Raw genomic sequence first — 14,503 nt, 5'->3', positions numbered from 1 at the left:
AAGAGGTATCTTTACCAGCTACACCACAGTGCCAACCCCCAGATTAATTATTTTTAACATCCACATATAAGAGAGAATATGTGGTATTCATCTTTTGTGTCTGGCTTAATTTAATTTAATGAATCTCCAATTCCATCCATTTTGCTGCTGGTAATATTTCATTTTTCCTATGACTGAAGATATTCCATTATGATTATATACCACATTTTCTTTATCCATTCACCTATTAATGGACAAATAGGTTGACTCCACAGTTTAGTTACTGTGACTTTTGTGGGAATGAACACGAGAGTGAAGGTATCTCTTTGATAAACTGATTTCATTTCCTTCAAAGGTACACACAGATGTGAGATATCTGGTTAATATGGCAGGTGCACTTTCAATTTTTTTGAGGAAACTCCTTCTGCTCTCCTAATATCTCTTCTACAATGGAATCCCATCAACAGTAAACAGGAGACTCCCTTTTCTCCACCTCTTCAACTGCATTTGTTTTATTTTGTCCTTCTGATATTAGCCATTTTATAAACATCATAAACTACATCAACATAATGAAGAACCAAAATCATATGGTTATCCAAGTAGATACAGAGAAAGCATTTGATAAGATTCAATATCCTTTCATGATAAAAGAAAAACCTCCACAAAATAGGTATAGAGGGAAGTACCTCGAAATTATAAAGCCTATATCATAGTGAATGGGGAAAGATGAAAGCCTTTTCCTTCAGATCTGGAAGGTGACAAGGATGTCCTCTTTTCACCACTTATATCCCACAAAGCATTGGAAACAATAGCAAGAGTAATTAGGGAGGAGAAATAAATAAAGGTATCAAAATTGGAAAGGAGGAAGTAAAAATATATATGTGACTTTATTTGGAAAGCCTGTACTGGCTTTTCACTGGAACCCAGAGGTATTCCCTTCTCATAATGGTAATAAAAGCCTGCGTGTTTGTGTCTATCAAAGCTCCAGGTTACATTACTGGGCAACGACACTTCTGGGAGTGAATGTACGTTCTGTATTCAGCCAACTGCTTCAAGTACAGATTCGCTGGCCATCTGTGCTTTTCCACAAAACTGCACTCTTCCACTGAAAGATCCCGAAATTCACGCTTTTGGCTGAAGAAGAGGTAGATAGTGGCAGTGAAATGAAGGAGCCAGGTTGAAAGGCAATCAGAGCGGTGGAAGTTGGCCCTCTTGAGCATGTCCACTATGTCGAGGTTCATGGAGGCCAGCTCCCGGCTGGGCGTGCTGTGCAGATGTGCTTTAGTCTAGACACCTGGATCTCCGCACAGAGCAGCAGACACATGGCCTGGAAGATGCCCGCTGGGCAACACGAGTCTGTGTAAAGGTACTCTAAAAACGACAAGAAAGTCTCCTTGGAAACGCTGTAGAGGGGGATCAGGACACTCTTGTCTTCCGTAGACTTAACACTGCCGCCATCACCTCACAGTGGGCAGGCACCGACGCACCTTGTATTTCAAAGACGACATCAGCAAGCATGGGTTTGTTAAGGAAAAACGTGATGGCAGTGTTGTAAAACACGAGGCTTCCTGGCTTGACAGGTTTTGCAATTCTGGTGTTTTTCTTTCCCGGTGTTTTTTAAATGCATTTTAATTTTCTCGATCACATTGGAAACATCCCCCAGAGTCTTTCAACTTCCTCCTGATACCGTCCTCCAATTCTTCGCACTGAGAAGCACCTGAGGATAGATGAAGCGCAGGCTGTGGGTGAGGCACGCGCAGTGGCGGGTTGCCAGAGGGCTCCGCATCGCGGTCCTGGGTGGGGCGCACGGTGCTGGCGTCCTGCATGTCGGTGGGGCTCTTGACGTCGAACAGCAGCGTGAAGACGTGGCTCACGGCGCACAGCACGATCTTGTGCTCCTGCAGATCCGTGTGGAAGGACACCACGTCCACACAGCGGCGGGTGAAGTCGCGTTGTTAGTACGACACTTCCGCCTTCAGCGCCGGCATTTTTCCGGTTGTTCAAGCTGAGGTGGTCTAACTCCGTGAAAGGAGCTGCTCATTTTTCTTTTCTTCATTTTTTCCACTCATCTTCTGATTCAAGGCTTGGATCAGGAAATACTCTAGCATGCCTCCCAAGTACTTCCCGATGTAGACGCCCTCAAGGCTGGGCAGCGCCAGGTAGGTGGCTCCTAGCTCCTTGGCAAGATGGATGCCTTTAGTGGTGGCGCCGCAGCTCTCTTGGTCTGAGGTGCACAGTGGGTACGTGCAAGGTAATTCTTCATTTTTGTTTTCTGGTGCCAGCAGCAGCAATGATTCCCAGAACTGAATTCAGTGCTCTCTTAAGCGCTGGTGTGGTACTCAGTGAACACGGACTGCAGGATCCTGCCGGCCTACGTTCAGCAACAAGCTGCTTTCGTCCCCCTAGACCAGCGGGCTCCTCCCCAGGTACGTGCGGTTGTCCTGGTGGAGCGCGTACCCCTCGTTCCCCAGCACCACGATGTGGATAGACAGGATCTCCAGTCGCGGGGACGGGCGGCGCCTGGGGGCCGGGTGGCTGCCCACAGCAGGTCGGGCCTGGCAGCAACGTGTTTACATGCAGTGCACTCATCCCCATGGCGGCCCCTCGTGCGCCTCCACCGCGGCGCTGCAGAGGCACAGTGGGGCCTTGGGAGCCAGCAGTGGGCAGGAGACTTTTTATTACTGTTTCAACATGATTATTTGTTATTTGTTCCTTCAAGTTTTCTGCTTCTTCATGGTTCCGTTTTGGTAAATTATGTGAGTGAAGAAATTTATCAATTTCTTCTAAGTTTCCCAAGTTTTTGATGTCTAGTTGTTAATGTTCCTAATAATAAAATTTCTGGTATATCAATTATTTTTTATTTTCTAGAAGATTGATTTATTTTGAAACTCAGATTAGAGAGAGGGAGAAATAAAGAGAGATTGACCCTCCATCCACTGGTTGACTCCCCAGATGGCTGTAATTGCCAGTGCTGGGACAGGCTGAAGCAGGAGCCAGGAACTTCATCTGGGCCCCACCTGGGTGGCAGGGGCCCAGGTACTTGAGACAGCTTCTGCTGTTTTACTAGGCCATTAGCAGGGAGCTGGATTGGAAGTGGAGCAGCCAGCACACGAACTGGTAAACAGACTGGATTCTGGCATTGTAGGTGGAGGCTTTACCCATCATACCACAATGCTAGCCTCCTGGAGTTTTAATATCTTATTCTCTCATTTTATTTATTTGAGCCTCCCTTTTTCTTACCCTAGTTAACATTTTATTGTTTCTTTTAAATTTTTTTCAAAAATCAACTCTTCATGTCGTTAATCTTTTTATGTTTATGTTTCTATTTCATTTATTTCTGCTCTGATCTTAATTTCTTCCCCAACTGTCTTTGTGCTTGGTTTGTTTTTCTATGGCCTTGATATACATAGTTAGGTTGCTTATTTTGTATCTTTCTATTTTTGAGGCATTTAACCACCTGAAGTGACAGTTTTAATTTTCTGTATTTGTCTGATGATTTCTAGTGTGGACCTTCTTGGTGGCTGCTGGAAAAGTAGGCAGAAAATGGGGTATATTACTTTGTCAGGGTTGCCATAAAAATTACCAAAGGTGGTATAAGTTGAAGTACAGACATTTGCTTCTCATACTTTTAGAGGTTGAAAGTCCAGGATTAGCAGGTTTGGTTTCTTTAGAGCCCTCTCTCTAACTTCTAGTCAGCTACCCTCCTGCTGTGTTCTCACGTGATATTTCCTCTGGCCTTGTGCATGTTTGGTGTCTCCTTACAAACACACACTCCTTACGAGGCCAAACTCTTAAGGTACCATTTTTATCTCCTTGAGGACCCTGTGTCCAAGTACAGTCACACTGGGGGTTAGGTCTCTAAGATGTGAATTTTGTGGAAACACAAGTCAGTCCATCACTTTGAGAAGAGCCCCAGTGCTCTGCCTCACAGGCATCCAGTTCTGAAGACAGCTTAACACTGAAATGAGGGCCAGGTTGCATCAGTATTATTTTCAGTGATATGGGCACATGTGCACACACACACAGGCAACCATGTGCTTATACACAAAGTGTAGTGGGCATGTCTGATGGTAGTGAACATGTAATGTAAACACAAAAGCTGTAACACGGGCTATTAGGAAGCATTAAAATGAGTGAAATCAGAAAAAATTATAACATCTTCAGTTACATAAAGTTATGCATAATATATAATGTTTATAGCTCCTAATAGGAAAACACAAAAGTATGAGAAACAACAAAAAGAAAACAAAAACTTAGACAATTGGAGCAATCTTGTTTAATATTGCCCAAAACTAACACTTGGAACCATATGATACCTAGGAACCATACATTTCCAGAAAGCATAAATAAAGTACCATTGAAGAAAAAACTATTAGTTAATGCTTCAGATTTTCTCAGATTATCTACTAAATTAACAGCATGGTGAATCATGAAGGATTTTCAGATTACACCTGGGCTGATTTTATCATTTCAATGAATATGATGATGATGATTGCAGGATTTAAAATAAAAATTTTAATTTATAATCATATAGGTCGTCTTAGCACCCACAAAATCTCCAATGCATATAAAATAATAATGTGAGTCGTTCAGATGATACCTAAAAAATTTAATTGAATTTGAATATTAATATACTAGCTAATGCACATTATATGTTATAATTAGAAACATAATTCACAAGCCACTAAGCATGTGAGCATTAACACTGTGTGATTCCTATAGAGACTTCTGTCATGACAGTGTAAGTAACAGTGTGGACCCTCATTCCACTGAAATGAATTTTAATTATTTAAAAACAAATCAAAAAGCCAACAATTGAAAATTTGCATTAATAGTCCCAAAGATATACAGCAAATGAAGAAACATTTGCTGAAGAAAATCTAATAAGCTCCACTAAGAAAATGAAGATCCAGTGACAGTTGAATGAAGACCCGCATCCTGCTCCCTCTTCCCAACTCAGTGAAATGGAAATTCCACTCTAGACCCGTGCAGCTGGGAGCACAGGGCTCCGTATCCTGCTGGCTGCCAGTTGGGGGTCTAATTTTTCTGGTTGGACAAGACATCTTCATTTTTACTCCTACCCCCTGGCAGCTCCTGCTGGAAATATGTTCTGAATGAGTGGTGCTGGGACGTAGGGCCCAGATTCCACTTGAGTGATAGAGGTCCCTTACTGTATATAAGAACAGCCAGATCCAACCAACTATTACATGCAATGTTCACAGTAGGCAAATATACAGAAATTAGTACATTTTTATGGCCTAAAGTTGCAGGGATTGGTGATAGTAAGAATATAGCTTAAAGCACGTTTCTTTTAGAGGTGCTAAAATTACCCTAAAACTGACAATGGTGATGGTTGCACATATCTGTGAAAACCATCGAATTGAGTGTGCAATGCTAATGAAGCATCATATGATGAATGAGTTGTATTTTAGCTCAGTAGAGCTGTTTAAGAATGCTACATAATTCCTGATAACTTTTTAAAAGTTGTACTGAATAATTTAAAATTCATTTGTAATATTTTACTGTAGTATTCTAAATTCAAATCCACCTAAATTGTGATGTCATTTGGGTATGACACAGTGTGTATTTATGGGTAGCTATGGACGTAAATGCCTGAATACATATGTGCAGCATATAAACCATCCATATATTTCCTGGATATCCCCTGGAGAATAGACCTAACACATCATAACTCTCCTCTACTCGAGTGAAAACCATATGAAATTCTGCATTTTTTTAATTCCTGGTTTTCCTTCTTAAAAATTAGTTCTTATGCTGTATTGATGTTTATCCCTAATGCTCATAGCAAATGATACAACTTCCAGGAAAGTGGAGATCTGAGCTTTACATGGCCCACACACTTATTTATCAGATTGCCCAGAGTGGTCAAGATTTGAATGACGCTACTTTATCTCACCCATAAAATATCAGAGGGTAATTCTGGAAGTTTTACATCAAGGTTTTTGCAAGGGAAACAGACTAGATTATGAAGGATGGTAAGGGCTGATGATATGTTATTTATTGGAAGGGTCTTAAAAGTATGGCCTGTGGGGAGAGTATAACCTATCAAATCTGTGTACAAGTTCACTAACACATATAACTTCATTCTGCACTCATTACTTACAGATTTGGAGCTCTTTCAAAGCTAGTTTGTCAGTATGTTTCATATCTAGAGCTCTGCTAATGCTCCCTATATCTGGATAATTCCTTTTGGTAGCATGGGAAGAATTTGTCAGAGTTGTTCTGCCAGATATGAAAGATAAAACAGGGCTGGTATTGTGGCATAACAGGCTAAGCCTCCACCTGTGACAGCAGCATTCCATATCAGTGCAGGTTCCAGACCAGGGTGCTCCACTTCTGATCCAGCTCCCTGCAATGTGCCTGGGAAAGCAGTGGAAGATGACCCACGTACATGGGCCCATGCCCCAGTGTGGGAGATCTGGAAGAAGCTCCTGGCTTCAGCCTGGCCAGGCCCAAACATAACGTTGGTGAATAAGCTAGCAAATGGAAAATTTCTTTTATTCTCTCCTTCTCTCTCCCTCCTCTCTGTAACTCTGCCTTCCAAATAAACAAAATAAACCTTTTTAAAAGAGAGATAGAGAGAAGAAGCAAGTTCTATTGAAACACAGGCAATAAGTGCCACATAAGTGTGGCCCATGCCAATGATTTGTAGATGTCAGGCAAGTGAATTTTTGACTAGTGTTCTCTGTTTTTCCACAGCTAATTCAAAGTTCATGTTTGGGCCGGCGCCGCGGCTCACTAGGCTAATCCTCCGCCTTGCGGCGCCGGCACACCGGGTTCTAGTCCCGGTCGGGGCGCCGGATTCTGTCCCAGTTGCCCCTCTTCCAGGCCAGCCCTCTGCTGTGGCCAGGGAGTGCAGTGGAGGAAGGCCCAGGTGCTTGGGCCCTGCACCCCATGGGAGACCAGGAAAAGCACCTGACTCCTGGCTCCTGCCATCGGATCAGCGCGGTGCGCCGGCCGCAGCGCGCCGGCCGCGGCGGCCATTGGAGGGTGAACCAACGGCAAAAGGAAGACCTTTCTCTCTGTCTCTCTCTCTCACTGTCCACTCTGCCTGTCAAAAAAAAATAAATAAATAAAAAAAAAATAAAAAAAAAAAAAACAAAGTTCATGTTTGTTTTTGAGACCAGTTTTAGGAACTGTGATCAATTAGTACAAATATTTCTTTAGAAAACATTGACTTAAATATACTCCCCCCCCACCAATGTATTCTGTGAATTGTAAGAGTTCCAAAGTTGATAATTCAAATTTTTCTCACTCAAGGCCAGTAATCATACTGAAAAGCATACTGAAAATCATACATACAGCATGCAGTATACCAAAAGCTACAGAAAAAATTGGTATTAGTCTATTTTCCATTATTTAAAATAGGAAAATTATACTGCATCTTATCTTACTACAAGTCAGTTTCTTAAAACATAAACAAAATGCAATACAGAGCACAAATATAAGTAAAAGCTTAAAATATAGTTTAATGACTCCATATAATTTCTTTATACAGGTCACATGACCTCTCTTAGTGACACCAACCTTGCTAAAATCCATCTGGTTGGCATATACGTTGCTTATGAAAATTTCTACATGTGATTTTGAAGTTCTTTTGTTTGTATTTGGCATGCAATTTAATTCTCTCTCACCTACTCATTAATATGAAGCATTTGATGCATAAGAAATTAACAAAACATCTTACTGTGTGAAAAAATGATCATTTTGTTTTTAATTCTGAGTCAGCATTTTGGGGTTGGCTCAGCTGGGCAGTTTCCATGGTTTGTTCCTGGGATCACACATGAGAGTTAGTCAGCTGGTGCCTTGATGTAGGCTGGTTTCTTGATATGGATTCATTCACATGTCTGGTGGTTTGTGCTGGTTCTTGACTATGTCCTGCATCTGCAGCAAGCAAGCCCCAGGCTTCGTCACAAAATAACAGTATTCCAAGAAGGGAAACACAACTAGGAAAACACATTTCAAAATTATCCTTGCATTTGTGGTCACTGTGGCCTAGTAGGTTAAGTATTTGCCTGCGGCACCAGCATCCCATATAGGTACAGGTTCAAGTCCCAGCTACTCCATTTGCAATTCAGCTCCCTGATAATGGCCTAGAAAAACAATGGAAGATGGCCCAAGTGCTTGGGCCCCTGAACCTGCATGGAAGACCCAGAATAAGCTCCTGACTACTGGTTTCAGATTGGCCCAACTCTGGCTTTTTCGAGAGTGACCCAGCAGATGGAAGACCCCTCTCTCTTCTCCCTCTGTAGCTCTGCCTCTTAAATAAATAGATAATTTTAAAAATAAAAAATTAAATAAATTCATGTTAGATTCACTAGAGCTTTAAAATAAAAATATTTTATAAAATTATGATTGCACCATAATTTATTGATGTCCCATTGGCTAAAGCAACTGAAATTCCAAAGCCAAGAGTTGTTGTGAAGAGGAATGATAAGAAGGTATGGATTCAGGATTCAGGGAGGTGTGCCCTTTAAAATCATTCTGAAAATGTGTATTATAATAGCAAAATATTATGTCTATTTTGCCTTCATATGTGTGTGGGGGGATGTCGGGCTGCAAGATGTATATTTTATGTGAAATATAAGATATAAACACAAGAATTATTCTATTAAAACATTAATGTGGAGTTCTTTGTGGTTTGCCTGTATTAATAAGAAAGAAGTTAATGTACCCACTGCAGTATAAATGGTAGTGATAGCACAGTTCTCTAATCTATATGGAGTGGATACTAGCAATTACTTGACTCAAAGCACTGAAAAAAATCTGGATTTTTCTTGATTTCTCACTCTTTATAAGGTCTGATCTCATCTACTGCCAAATCCTACTGCTTTTGTTTCTTTGTTTTTAAAATAGTATTCTGATTCAGTATATATAAAGTAGCAAGAGCTTTGGGCACTCAAAAACAAACACAGACTTTCTTTTTTACATCAGAAGTGCAACTCTTGGCACAGCCCGACGGTGTGTTAGCTCAGCGCTGTAGGTGTGGCTTAGATGGCAGATTTAGATGGCAGTGTGAGAAAGCTTTCAGCAGTTAGCTGGACACATCTGAAAAAGAGTTAAGAGAAAGATAAACAAAGAATTATAGCAGGGAGCACAGATTTCACTAATTTGTATATTTTGTTTCTATAAATATATGTCAGTGGTTTTATCTTTAGTTTGTATGTTTATAGCTCAGATATAACTTCTGTTTTCACATTCTTCAAAGATTATGTCGTGTTATTTTTGGTTAATTATTCAAACAAAATCAGGGAAAGAATTGGGGATTTTGCCTAGCAATTAAGATACAAGTTATGATGCCACATCCCCACATGAGTACTCGAATTCAACTCATAATTACAACTTTCTGATAAAGAGGACCCTAGGAGGAAGTAATGATAACTGAAGAATTCAGGTTTCTGCCATCAATGTAGGTGATCTAAATGGCATTGCTGTCTCCTAAATATAGCCAAACCTTCCCGCCACTGCTTTAGGCATTTAAGGGAGTAAAGCAAGTGGATAGGAACTTTCTCTCTCTCTCTCTCTCTTTCTCTCTCTTCCCACACCCTCTCTTCTCCTCGGTGTGTGTGTGTGTGTGTGTGTGTGTGTGTGTGTGTGTATGTATGAATAATTTAAAAGTGAATACATTTAAAAGATTTTTTAATGAATAGAGAATATAGATTTATATATAGTCCTAATTATGATTAAAATATGCGCATACTAAAATTTGACCATTTAACTGTTTTAGCCTTACAGATCAGTGGCATTAAGTTTATTTACCTTTCTCTGTAACTATTGCCATTATCTACAGAATTTTTTCATCTTTCCCAGATGAAACTGTGCATCAAACACTAATTCCCCATTACACTTGACCAGTGACGCTGACAATCACTGGTCTGATTTCTATCTGAATTTGTCTCCTCTAAGTTCTTCACACAAGCGAAGTCATACAATATCTGTCATCCTGTTAGAGGCTTGTGTCTCTAAGTTCCATCCATTTTGCATCATTCATCAGGATATGTTGGCTTTCACAAGCTCAGACAGCAGGCTACTGTATGTTGCTATGGTATGAATATAATTTGTCTCCTACAAAATGTGTTTTGGGGGTTTAATTCCCATTTTAAGGTATTCAGAGTATGGGAAATTAGTCTGATTAAGGTGGTCAGATGGGGAGCCTTTGGAAATGATTGAGATTAGAAAAGATAAAGTGATTATGATTAGACTAGAGGGAGCACACGTTTTCTTCCAGTACACACCTCCATGGGAGGCCCTGTGCCCGCATAACTCTGCCAGCAAGAAGTTTCTCATCAGATGTGGCCCCTACCCTTTGATAAAAATTATGAGCCAAGATAACTCTCTTTTCTTTACAATTTACCTAGATTGTAGTATTGTGGTATTAACAAGAGAAAAAATATACATACATACATTATGTATATACTATGTTTTGTTTAATGTTTTCCCTCCATGGAAGGTTGGCTTGCTCCACATTTTGTCTGCTGTGAATGATGCTGGCTTGAAAATGCACATTCAAAGATCAGTTCTAGTGCCTGCTGTCACTTATTCGGGGTGTATCCCCAGTAGAGGAATTACTACATTATATGGTTATTCTTTTTGATTCTGTCAGGAATCTCTATAATGTCTTCCAGATCAGCTTCAATACTTCCCGTTCTAAACCAGTAATGTATTAGAATCTAATTTTCTCCCCATCCTCACCAACACTTGTAATTTTTTATTTTTTGATAATTATCATTTAATTATCAATTATAATTTTAATTATCATTAATTTTATAGTTATTATTTCAATTATTTTAAATATCATTAATCATTATTAATTATTTTGATTATCATTTTAATGAGTAAAGTGGTTTTCATTTACATTTTCCTAATGATCAGTGAAGTTGAATATCTTTTCATGTGTATATCACTTATTTGGCTATCAAAATTATTATATAATCATTGTCCATTTTTAAATCTTCTTTTGGTTTTGAGTTCTAAGATTTTTCTAATATAAAAAATTCTCAATTTAATATGTTTCTAATTTATGTACCATATTTTGTCCCTAATGTTTTTATCAGCATTCTGGATATACCAAGTTTTCTTGGCTTAGCAAGTTGACTGACTTAGACTCCACTTCAAATGTAGAATAGTAAAGAAAGTCTCACTTTTAATCTACTACAAATGTCATTGCTACAATTGTTCATGAAGCACTCTAATTTTCCTTGTGATTTCTCTTTCAATCATTGATTATTTAATAATTAATTATTTAATTTCAAAATAGTTGAGGCTCTTCTGGATTTGTCTTTTTCTTTTTTCTTTTTCTTTTCTTTTCTTTTTTTTTTTTTTTTTTGACAGGCAGAGTGGACAGTGAGACAGAGAGAGAGACAGACAGAAAGGTCTTCCTTTTGCTGTTGGTTCACTCTCCAATGGCTGCCACAGCTGGCGCGCTGCGGCCGGCGCACCGCGCTGATCCAATGACAGGAGCCAGGTGCTTCTCCTGGTCTCCCATGAGGTGCAGGGCCCAAGCACTTGGGCCATCCTCCACTGCTTTCCCGGGCCATAGCAGAGAGCTGGCCTGGAAGAGGGGCAACCGGGAAAGAATCCGGCGCCCCAACCAGGACTAGAACCCGGTGTGCCGGAGCCGCTAGGTAGAGGATTAGCCTATTGAGCTGTGGTGCCGGCCTGTTTTTTTCTTTTTGATTTCTAATTTAATTCCATGTGGTCAGAGAACACACTAGGCTAATCCTCCACCTGCGGCGCTGGCACTCTGGGTTCTAGTCGCGTTTGGGGAGCATGTTCTGTCCCGGTTGCTTCTCTTCCAGTCCAGCTCTCTGCTGTGGCCCGGGAAGGCAGTAGAGGATGGCCCAAGTGCTTGGGCCCTGCATCCGCATGGGAGACCAAGAGGAAGCACCTGGTTCCTGGCTTTGGATTGGCGAAGTGCCGGCCATAGCGGCCACTTGGGGGATGAACCAATGGAAAAAGGAAGACCTTTCTGTCTCTTTCTCTCTCACTGTCTAACTCTGCCTGTCAAAAAAAAAATCCATTTTTAGCCTTGTTTTTTAGTCAACATATGTTCTGTCTTGGTGAGAGTTCCATATATTGCTTTGTAAATGTCATCAGGCCAATATATTGTCAGTCAGTCTGACTGATTCAATATCTGGTTGTTCCATCAATTACTACAAAGCTATCTTAATTATACAAGTTTAATCTTGCACTTTTTATTTTCCCATTTAGTTCTATAATTTTATGTCATTCCCTTTGAGACTTTGTTTTTAGGCACATACATTGTTAAATCACCTGTACAGATGATCCAATTATTATTATGAAATGACATGCCTTTTCTGTGGTAATGTTTGTGGGGAGCAACTCGGACTAGACTAAGTTACTGGAATTAAGACTTATTCTATGCATCTGCTCTCCCACAATATGGCGCTGGGAGAGGAGTAAACAGCTTCTACACAGCTGCCTCTCGCCAATTTGATTGACTGAGCTGCAGGAGCTGATCTTGTTCCTGATTGGAGGAGAGCAGCGTACTCGGCATGTGGGTAGCAGAGTTGGGATTGGTGGAAGAGGACTATAAAGGAGGAGAGAGACAATATGCACCAGGAACATCTAAGGGGAACATCGGAATAACATCTGAGCAGCCCCCGAGAGAGCCGGCCGGCGGTGTGCCGCTCCCCAGCGGAAGTGGGGAAAGTGGCAGGGGGAACCGCCCTTCCACGGAGGTGGAAGGTACGGTAGCCAACCCGGGAAGGACCAGCAGCAAACCCGGGGAGGGCCGAGCAGACAAAAGAACAGCGCAGGGTCCTGTGTCATTCCTCCGCGAATGGGGAGGAATGTGATGACTTTTTTATCTGCTTCTAAGATATTCCCTTGTCTGTTTAATGATTTCTATTTGCTTAGAGTATCAGGTTCCCCAGCCCCCTTTTTAAACTTTCCGTCAGTTTGTGCACTGTATTTCAAGTACAACACTTACAAATAGCATATTGAAAAGTCTTGGTTTTTAAATCAAGTCTAGCAATCTCTGCCTTAAATATTTAGATCATTTCCTTTTAAGCTGATTACTGATATAGTTGAAATTATGTCTCCTATTTGTCTTTAAGTTTCTGTTTGTCTAACCTGATTTATTCCTGTTTCTTCTTTGTTACCTTTTTTCTAAGTTTTGATATTCAATCTTGGTTTTTCTACCAACTCATAGCTCTATGACGTATACTGATATGTCTTCCACAAAATACATAAGTGGAAACTGTAAATCCCAAGCAGCTAGTCTTGGAGACAAGATCATCAAATAGGTCATTAAGGTTTATTGATGCCATACATGTGGCCCCTAACCCACTTTAACTGATGTCTTTGTACAAGACATCTGTGATGGCAGCACACTTTGGAATGGCCGTAATGTCAGCAAGACAGAGCATGTAATTGACCCCCAAACTAAGCAGGGAATCCTGAAACTGGTGAATTAAGCTCCAGGGAAGAATAAAAAAACGCTGATTAGGGCAACTTCCACACAGGATTCAGTGTTTATTCTGCACAGAACAGAAGAAGCAAAGTTCCTACTTTTACAATACATAAGGGAGCTGGTGGTTGAAATCTGTGTTACTGCATTACTTTATTCTTTAGGAATAGCCCCTTAGGCCTTGTACTGGGCTGCCCCCACCTTATCAGAGAGGTTCACAATAGCATTTAAACTTTAGTGCTGTGGGAATGGCATTGTGGTGCAGTGTGTGAAGTTGCTGCCTGTGAAGACAGCGTCACATATAATCACCAGTTTGAGTCCCCAATACTCCACTTCTGACCCAGCTCCCTGCTGGTGCTCCTGGTAAAACAGATATGATGGCCCAAGTGCTTGAGCCCCTGCTCTCACAAGGGAGTCTTGGATGGGGATTCCAGGTTGCTGGCTTCAGCCTGGCCCAGCCTGACTCATTGTGGCTATTTGGGGAGTGGAACAGTAGATGGAAAATCTCTCTCCTGCCCTGTAACAATACCTTTCAAATAAATAATTAAAAAAAAATCTTATGGCTTTAGAGTGATCCCAGTTAGGTCAGCTAATGGGTAGTCAGTTTCCTGTTGAGACAGAGACTGAAATGTCATCACTACGGTTTGCTGTCACAAGCCATGTGAGAGAAGCTAACTACCTTTAAACCAAAAAGGAAAGATGTAGGAGAAACCACCACTATATAAGCTTGTCTTTGAATTTTCTCAGGAACTATAAGAAAATAAAATGTTGTTTCATTAAGTTAGACAATAATAGTGTGTTATGGCAGCTCTAACAACCAAATCCAATAATCCATTGCATTAGCTTCCTTGACACATATTTATATGCCTTAATTTTTATTAACTACTGTAAAGATTTATAATGTGAATTTTAAATTATCTGTATATGCTTGGAGCATTACTGCACTGACTAACATAAAATAAAGTTACTTTTCAATAGAATAATTCCATCTCTGACCCCTATCCTTTGTACTACTGTTTTCATAGATACGTGTTTACATATTGAGTGGGAAATGGGAGCGTTGCAGGTGGG

General features: G+C 40.6%; 1 pseudogene; it reads right to left on the bottom strand.

Annotated features, from left to right (window-relative positions):
• Window positions 1-766: 766 nt before the first annotated feature.
• The window catches only part of LOC100356665 (rho-related BTB domain-containing protein 3 pseudogene), a 39,324-nt pseudogene continuing 25,587 nt past the window's right edge, over window positions 767-14,503 (bottom strand).

The sequence above is a fragment of the Oryctolagus cuniculus genome, chromosome 16 (assembly GCF_964237555.1).
Source record: "Oryctolagus cuniculus chromosome 16, mOryCun1.1, whole genome shotgun sequence".
Classification (NCBI taxonomy): Eukaryota; Metazoa; Chordata; class Mammalia; order Lagomorpha; family Leporidae; genus Oryctolagus; species Oryctolagus cuniculus.
The sequence above is the reverse complement of the archived record's forward strand: the minus strand, read 5'-3'. Positions and strand labels throughout refer to the sequence as shown.